This window comes from Oratosquilla oratoria, chromosome 43 (assembly GCF_046742065.1).
Source record: "Oratosquilla oratoria isolate Oo_2021 chromosome 43, ASM4674206v1, whole genome shotgun sequence".
NCBI lineage: Eukaryota > Metazoa > Arthropoda > Malacostraca > Stomatopoda > Squillidae > Oratosquilla > Oratosquilla oratoria.
The window spans coordinates 13166146-13176145 of record NC_134819.1 but is presented as its reverse complement, the minus strand read 5'-3'; the positions used below and the strand labels follow the sequence as shown (position 1 = coordinate 13176145).

The window sequence follows — 10000 nt, the reverse complement described above, 5'->3', positions numbered from 1 at the left end:
GGAATAACGAGAAAGGAAAAGAAATAGTAAAGTCATGTACCATGAACAAATACAAAGTTGAATTTTACCAATGGAAGAGGAGAGACGGGACTGTGCTATCATAGGACTTGTCTAGTATATTGCGACGATATAGATACCATCAGTACCATGATATAAGGAAAATCACATGTACACGCACACGCACGCACACACACACACACACACACACACACACACACACACACACACACACACACACACACACACACACACACACACACACACACACGCACGCACGCACGCACACACGCACACTACCACCACCATCATCACCACCACTACCGCCACCATCACCGGCACCAACCACGACTACTTTCACCATCACCACCACTTTAGTTACCACCACCACCACTACCATCCCCCCCCCACTACCAACCAGCACTAATTCCATCATCAAAATCAACACAACCATCAACGCCATTGTTACCGCCGTAACCATTCTAGCACCATTACTAAATCGTAGCGATGAGGTTGAAAATGGTTTCAACTCAACCTTAAACTACCGTGTGGGGTATTTTAGGGATTTCAGTGACAACCCCTACGGATCAGAGTTACGCGGTATTAATCTTATAATTGCAATTAGTCCCTACTCGGAAAAGAAATGTTGATTCCTTTTTTACTTGTACAAGCCCTTAGGGCCCTCCTTAAAAATTTCCCGTTACCACCCGCATAGCTTCGCCTCTTCGATGCGATAGCGCTCCCAGGGATAGAAGCGCTGGTTATTACTTACATAATACAATTGTCTTCTTTCACGGAGAAGACAGCGATTCTAATGAATGAGGTCGCCCGACGCAAGAGAAGCCAGAATTAAGTCTTATGGAAATGGCCTCCGGAGCGAGGAGACCAAGAAAGAAAGAAAGAAAAAAAAAACTCGTTTCGCTTCACGAAGGTTTTTGATTTAGCACTGATGACGTCACAAGACATGACGTCACAAATATGACGTCATGAGGCAAAAATGTCACAAATATGTCGAGGTAAAAAAAACCGTTACAACATGACGTCACAAATATGATGTCATTTGACATATGACATAACGACCGCTCATGTCACGATGTCTATGATGGCACGAGACACATGACGTCACAAGACAATTATGCAATGAGTATCATGACGCATGACATCATAGTTATATAACATAAGTTCATGACGTCACGAGCTTTATGGAAGCTCATCGGGACCTCTGAGAGCCGAACGGAATCGTCTGGTGTTCAGTCAAGCGAAGTTCCTGAAGTGGGCTAATGTGTCAGGAATGAATGATGGTCCTTGCTGAAGCTTTCAGGAGCGTTTATTGTCTTGTTCTGTTTCTTAGTCAGACCCAATACCAGACAGAAGAGAAGTCATCGCTGGGGGATATGTGAATCCAACTACGCCAGTCGTCGTGTGTGCTGGAAATGAACTAAGCCAACTTCCTGTAGAATCAGTTTTCCTTTCCTCTCTCCCTTCGTTTTCTCTCCCTTCTTTCTTTTCTTGTTCTTGTTTTTCTTCTTATTCTTCTTCCTCTTCCTCATCCTCTTTTCCTCATCATCTTATTATTTCATCCTTTTTCTTCTTCATCTTTTTTCTTATTCCTCTTTTTTCTTCTACTTTTCGTTGATTTCTCTTACCCATCTTCTTCTTCTTTTCCTTGTCTACATCTCCTCTTTCATTTTCTTCCTCCTTTGTTACCTCCTTACTCCTTACGGAATGATGATGTCCGGATAGTTTCCTCTTCCCTTTCGTGTTTCCCTCTCAGCTCATGAAAGGTGATGACCACAACATTCCTCGTATGTTGATTTCTTTGCTAAATGGGAACCACACCAGACAACTCACAATAGATCCTTTGCAACGGTATCCTCCCCCATAACTGCCAGACACTTCCGGGGGGTAGATGTGGAGAGGGGGAAGGGGGGAGAGAAGGCTCGGGAAATCCGACACCACAGAATCGTAACATAAATTGCTCAAGTCACGTCAGCGTCGTCCGTGTGTCAGCCGGAGGTAGATTTGTTTAATTTACGTAAAATTCCCTCTACTACTTTAAAGTTATATAATTTGTCAGCTTCACTAATCGCTGTATCTCCCTATATATCCGTCCGTATGTGTATTTACCTAATTGTATTTACCTAGTTGTATTTTACGGGACGAGAGCTATGCTCGTAGTGACCCGTTTTCGTATCTCTCTATATCCAGTTTATTCTTAAAATCATGTATAGTTTTGGCATTCACTGTTTCTCCGTTCAGTTTGTTCCAGACAGCAATCACTCTATGTGGGAAGCTTTTTTTTTCAGGTCTCCTCTGTAACTGTCTTTAGTTTCTTTTCGTGTCCTCTTGTTTCTCTTCTGTCCCACTTTGATAAGTCGTCTCTATCGAGAATTTCCATCCCTTTCATAATTCTGAAAATAGTCAACAAATCGCTTCTTTCTCTTCTCTGTTCCAGTGTTAACAGATATAATTTCTCCAATCTTTGTTCGTATGTCAGGTCTGACAGTGTAGATGCCATTTTTGTCGCTGCTCTTTGGATTCTTTCTAATTTTCTTATGTTCTTTGTGCTAGGTGCCCATAGTGTTGCAGCATATTCTAGTTTAGGTCTTATCAGTGTAACGACTATTTTTTTAACCATCTCCTCATCTATGTAGTCGAAGGCCACTTTCATTGATCTCAATAAGTTATAAGTCTCTCCGAGTAATTCATTCACATGTTTATCAGGTGTCAAGTCGCTTGAGATAATTACTTCTAGATTCCTTTCTGAATCGATTTTTTGACTTCTTTGTTTCCAATTTTATACTGTCCCAGTACTCTGTTTTTACTTTTTCCAAATTCCATTATGCTACATTTTTTAATGTTGAAGTTCATCTAACACCTCCGACTCCATTCCCATATTTTTTCTAGGTCATCTTGCAGCGGTCTGCAATCTTCTTCTGTTCTTTCTCTCTTGAGTAATTTGGCATCGTCAGCAAAAAAGTTCATGTAACAATTTACGCCCTCATCCATATCATTTATATATAAATATATATATATATATGTATATATATATATAAATATATGTGTGTGTGTGTGTGTGTATACATATATATATGATATATATATATATATATATATATACATGTATATATATATATATAATATGTGTGTGTGTATATATATATATATACATATATATGTATGTATATATATATATATATATATATATATATATATATATATATATATATATATATATATATATATATATGGCAAACATTAATGGAGCCAATACAGAGCCTTGCGGGACGCCACTTTTCACATCTTCCCAGTTCGAATTTTTGTCTAAGTACCACTCTCATTTTTCTCCCAGTTAAGAAATCCTTCATTCATTCCAGCAGTTTACCTTGTATTCCTCCTATTGTTTCATTTTTTCTTATTAATTTTTCATGTACTTTGTCGAATGCCTTCTCCAAATCCAAGAAGTCGCAATCTACCCAGCAATCTCTTTCTTGTATTATCTCAAATAATCTCGAGTAAAAGCAGATTAGGTTTGTGGTGCACGATCTGACACTTCTAAAGCCAAATTGTTTGGGGTTTATCATTTTATTTTCTTCCAAGTGTTTGGTCCATTTGTTTCTTATGACCTTTTCGCATATTTCTGCTATTGTGCTTATAAGGGATACCGGTCTGAAGTTTGTAGGATCTTCCCTATTTCCTCCTTCATATATTGGTACTATGTTTGCATCTCTCCAATCTTGCGTCACCTTTCCCTCTTTGAGTGAGAAGTCAATTATCTTGTATAGTTTATCTGTCAGTTCGTCTATACACTCTCAGTATCCAATTTGCGATTCCATCTGGTCCATGCAATTTCCTGACATCTAGGTTTTTTATCTGGTCTCTTATTTCTTTTTGAGTTACCTTTATTTCTTTCATCATGGGTGATCTTTCTTGTTGTCCATCTTCCCAAGATTATGAGCTCTCAAGTGTAAAAACAGACCTGAAATGTCTGATCATAACTTCTGCCATATCGGTGTCGTCTATATATTCTTTATATCCTTTACGCAATTTCGCTATTTCATGTTTATCCTTTAGTTTTTCATTTACATATCTCTAAAAGAGTTTAGGTTGATCCTTACATTTGTCTATAATATCTTTTTCATCATTTATTTTTTCTTTCTTGCGTATATTCACATATTCGTTCCAAAGTTTTGTATATGTTTGCCATTTGGATGTTTTTTTTTTCTTATCTTTTTCCATCTTTTCCAAGCTTTGTTTCTCCTGTCTCTAGCCTCACTACACCTTTTGTTAAACCAACACTTTATGTAGATATTTTTTTGTTTCTTTTTTGGTACATATTTGTTAATTCCTTCCTTGTACTTTTCTTTGAATATGTTCCATTTGTCTTCCATCTTTGTTTCCTCTTTAGAGAATTTATCCCAGTTTGTGTTTTATTTGCCACTCCTATCTATATTGTTCTGTTCTTTTAATTCAAACACTATTAGTATATCGTCACTCTTTCCAATTGGTGTTTTATACGCCATTTTGTTCACAATATATGGCTCAGAAGTTAATATTCAGTCTAGTTTCGACAGTTCCTTATTGTTTCTACATCTAGTATCTTTCTTAACCCATTGTGTTAGGGTGTATTTAACGGTCATATCCAGTAGAATGTTGCTCCAAAGTTCATCTCCCCCTTTAATTATCATTTCTTCCCAGATTATGTCTTTTGCATTAAAGTCGCCCATGATTACTATGTTTCCACCCTCTTTCGGTAACTCGTTTAGCACGGTCATTGTGTCTTCCAGTAATTCAGAATGTTCGCTGTTCGACCACACATGTCTTTTTGGTGGTACATACACTGCTACAAATTTTCTGCTTTTCATTTTTTTTGTTTGCAATTTCGATCATAATTAATTCTACATTGCCTTGGCATTAAATAATCTTTGTCACATTTAGACCCTTTTTGGTCAATATCATGACACCGCCCTGTTTGTCTGTTCTATTTTTCCCCCAGTGGTTGTATAGACCATGTCCCATTATGCTTGTTGATAGAGGTCCTTTCAATTTTGTCTCCACTATTCGCATGATGTCAGGTTTTTCTGTTTCTAGATAGTCATTTAGTTCATTGATTCCACAGATCATGCCATCGATATTTGTGTATGCCACTTTTTGTCTCATATTTTCCTTTCTTTTTTGGTTTAAGTTTCCATTTTTATGTACCATTTTTTCAGTCTCAAGTAAAAAAAAAAAAAAAAAAAAAAATCCGTCTCTGTTTTTTTCTCATTTCTATCATTTGCTTCGTTTCTGAGAGCTTTATCTTTCTCTTTTTCCTCATCACTCATTTCCTTTTGTATCCATATATGTTTTGATTTCTCGCCGTTTTCCAGTTTAACCGCTTTCAATAATACCTCCTCGGCCACCATTTGAGTTCTTAGTTATATTTCCAGAAGTCTATGTTGTTTTTCTTTTGAATATTTGCCTATAACACGGGTTTCGTCGATTTCTTACCAAAATGGTGTCCTTTATCCTGTATTTCTTTCAGAATCTCCTTAGCTATTTCCTTCTCCTCCTTTTCTCTTTTTCATGGTATCATATTTTTCCTGGATACCATGGATCACAATGCACTTACTTTTGTCAACTGTATCTCTCACCCAATTTTCCTTTTCTTTAATTACCTTCATAACTATCTTGTATTTTCCTTCATCTACCTTTGTAATATTTTTCTTAAACATATATTTTTTTCATTTATTTTTTTATTTCAATGAGGTCTGTTTCTTTGATTGACTCTTCCACCTTTCCGGTCACTACTTGTAATTGCTCTTTGACCTCCTTTTTCAGTTCATAATTTTTATTTTTGTCCTCATTTTCATTCTCTCGTTTTCTCTTTTAAGGATTTCAATTTTGCTCTTTAGGTCACTTAAATATTTAATCGTTTGTTCATTACCCTTACTATGTACAGCTCGGTAATCCAGTTTTAAGTCTATGATTTCTTCCATTAAGACATTTACTTCACGATTTCTTAATGCATTACCATAACTTATTTCTCTATCTGTGTCTAAGCTTTTACCCATTTCACCTGGTTTCTTTGAAACCCTGAGAAAAAAGTTACTTTCCCACTTTTTTTTTTTTTTTTTTTTTTTTTCTCGGAGTGTCTATCAACCAATGGCGTTTGGGGATGACACCTCCGGGACTTTCCATTATACTTACGTCTAGTCCTCGTTTCGTAGGTTCGTTTGTTATTCTTTCCTCTTTTTCTTTCTCCATTTTGCCAAAAACTATACTTATTTTAAGAACTGGAAAGGCTTTTACCGGTCATACGAATAACATAGCCTACCCATCCCCCATGTGTGTGTGTGTGTGTGTGTGTGTGTGTGTGTGTGTGTGTGTGTGTGTGTGTGTGTGTGTGTGTGTGTGTGTGTGTGTGTGTGTGTGTGTGTGTGTGTGTGTGTGTGTGTGTGTGTGTGTGTGTGTGTGTGTGTGTGTGTGTGTGTGTGTGTGTTTGTGAATCTACATATTTCAAAGAACAGCAAAGAGGGTACAAAGATCAAGAGTCAAGAGTCCTAGTGTAGTTTCTGGAAGAAAAGAACAAAAAGCAGGAGACTAACTCTTTTTTAGAGTTCATAGAGGCATCAGGGAAGGTAAAGTTCCGTAGCCTCCCTGTGGAAAGAAGGAAAAATAGAGTGTACCGGCTGACTTGACTGGCAATGAGACGTTAAAAAGAATAGTGCTGCTCTGTGATCTCAGTAAGGAAGGCATGTAGCCACTGAGTTCTGAAGACTAGTGAACTTGAAAATATTACCAGAAAAGTTATAATTATATAATGTTGCAGAGGCCTAGGAAGGTTGAAGTTTATCAACATGAGAAGTATTGGTAAGGCGGAATGCTTTGAAGTACCATTTGTCCAGGAGTTAAGTGAAGCGAGTCACCCCAAACGTGAGTGTCGTACTCCATACAGTGGTTACTGAGTTTACTGTGAGTCCCCTTTCAGTCCCCTGCGAGTCCCCTGTGAGTTCCCTGTGAGTCCCCTGTGAGTTCCCTGTGAGTGCCCGATGAGTCCCCGATGAGTTCCCTGTAAGTCCCATGTGATTTCTCGATGAGTTCCCTGTGAGTTCCCTTTGAGTCTCCTGTGTTCCCGGTGAGTCCTCTGTGAGTTCCATGTGATTTCTCGATGAGTCCCCTGTCAGTCCCCTGTGAGTTCCCTGTGAGTCCCCGGTAAATCCCCTGTGAGTTCCCTGTGAATCCCACGTATAGGGTCAGTACCTGAGAGTTGGGAAATTTTGAAGACAGTACATTCACCTCATTCCACTGAAATTGTTTGAGCAGTAGTTAAGGTACAAGTTATACAGTTCGTCTGTGTCTAGTCCAGGATACTTGAGTGTTTACAACGGTGTATTATCGAAGAAAATAGAATAATTATTGAAGATTACGTCGAATGGACAAGTAGAGAAAATTATTTATGGTGATGTTGAACGACACTATGTTTTCTCTTTCCCAATGAGATATGAGAGAAAAGTCAGAGGTCTAGTGTTCTGTACCGATCCTCCTAAAAGAATGGAGTTCAGTATAGGAAAGCCATCTGTAGAATAACGTAGAGAAAATATATCATCATTAACCTAATATGGTATAGATATGAGATCCAGCCGATCATTTATGAACATGAGGAAAAGAGTAGAGGAAAAGGGTAGGCGATAATTGGTCTACCAACAGAGTGGTTAACGAATTGAGTGGATTTGGTAACCTTGTAGTGAGCGCTGAAGCAATTGGTTGTTTTTAGAGAAGATATGATTTTATGGATAGGGATAGCAGGTGGTAAGGAATATGGAACTGCTTAGTGTAGGCCCTATGGTTTCTTACAGTCGGCTCTATTCTTATGTTCTTATATACAATAGCAGCTATAGAGCTGTCAGAAAGAAAACCACAAATCAGGAAGCAGAGGGAGGGATAGGTGAGAGAAAGGAAACTGCCGTCAAGTAAGTCATGAAAATCACCATGAGAGGACGAAGGATTTATTAGTCAAACGTTTGAAACTTTATTTGAAACCTTTGAATCTTTATTTGAAACGTTTGAACATTTTATTTGAAAAGCTTAAAGTACATTGGGAGAGGTTCAAAAGGTTGAAACGTTGTGTAAGTAAAGAGTCATTTCAAAAACAGTCAAATACTTTATTCCATTCGAAAATGGTTCATACCTATTACAATTCATTTACCCAGTTCCTGAAGTTTACAAATATATATATATATATATATATATATATATATATATATATATATATATATGTGTATATATATATATATATATATTACAGATATATACATATGAAGGATAGATCTTTTAGAGTGATGATCAACAGCATGATGTGAGAGTGACTGTAGTACAAAGTATGTCGTAAAGTCTAATTTCAAAGGCTTAAAATACGAGTATATACACAGATGTACTGTAAAGTACAGGACGATAAAACTGACACTGGGTAACTCAAAAGTAAGAAAATAACTATAAAAGTTGCAATGAAATTACTAAATTATGACAACCAGGTTAAATTCTAAAAGTAGCAATAAAATCACAAGAGGGTAGTTTTGACATAAAAATGTTTGCCAGAATATTAAAACCGTTTGACACATATGTCCAATGCGGGAGTCGCCAAACTATGGCCCGGCCCCTTGTAAATAAATATTTGTCTTTTTTGAGTGTTTGTGTATTGGTATGTTTTTTTCTTTCTGTGCATTGCTTATTGTACATTATTGAATAAAATGGTTATGTGGCCTGCGGTCATCATTCTGGCCGCTGTGAAAAAGGCTTGGTGGCCTCAGGTTTGATGCATAGCTCCCACAAATCTAAGGAAGGTGACCAAGATTTTTGAGAAAAACGTCGTGGATTTCCAGCAGAACATTTTTTTCGGAAACCATTCTGATGATCAGAGATGATGCTAGTCACTTATAACGGACTGTACTTTACCATCACTTCTATCTTTGTGGACAATGTCGCGTCTCCATTAAAATGCTGCAATGTTTCCTGGGTCGGGGAGGTACGCAGTTACTGGATTCACAAAAGTGACCATGAAAAAAGAGTAGTGATCAAATAAAGAGGGATGCAACATTCTTATGGTGATGGTAAAAAATAATAGTAATAAAAGTGATAACAATAATAGAACTAGTAATAGTAGTAACAATAATGATAAATAATTTCAGTAATGATATTGGTTTTGATCTTCGGTGGATCCCAACATTTTTTTTTTTTTATATAAGAAGGAGAGATTTGGTAGCGTAGTCGTTCCTTGAGGCGTGAAAGCAAAGTTCAGTAGGACAGTGAGCCGGTTGAGAAAAGCGGAGATGGTTTCTTTGCTTTATTGATGCGATTTATCCAGGCTGTGTCCGGTTTTCAAATCCTTCTACAGGCCTGATGACTGGGTTTTATAAGGGGGAACTCGAATGAGTTAGTAACAAGGAATTACATACAATAGTTAGATCATAAGGAGCCAATTTGGCCTGACTTAGAGTTGAGCTCCTTGTAATTTAACTATTGTATGTAATTCCTTGTTGGTAACTCATCCGAGTTCCCCCTTATAAGACCCAGTCATCAGGCATGTAGACAGACTTGGAAATTGGACACAGCCTGGACAAATCGCATCGATGAAGCAAAGAAACTATCCCCGCTTTCCTCAACTGGCTTCTGTCCATCTGAACCTCGCTTCCACGCCTCAAGGAACGACTACGCTACCAAATCTCTCCTTACAAAAAAAAAAAAAAGTGATCCACCGAAGATGAAAACCAGCCTTTTTTTCTGGTGGCAGTGGTGGGATGGCGGGTAATCCGGAGATGATTGCTCTTTGACCCTGTTTGACCTGAGAGATGAGGTCTTGAGCGGGCTCACTACACCAAAACTCTTGATGCGTGCGTGCGTCCGTGTGCACTGGTGCTGGCTGGTAAAAATGCAGACCGTCGATATGCAAATGCGTGCAACAGTGATAATAAAAAATAATAGCAATAGTGATAATAATAGTTGTAGTACTAGTAAAAGTAGTAAT

General features: G+C 37.7%; 1 protein-coding gene across 2 annotated transcripts in view; it reads left to right on the top strand.

Moving 5' to 3' along the window:
* The window catches only part of LOC143021945 (uncharacterized), a 183610-nt gene that overhangs the window by 99126 nt on the left and 74484 nt on the right, over nt 1-10000 (top strand). The gene's annotated exons all lie outside the window — the stretch shown is intronic.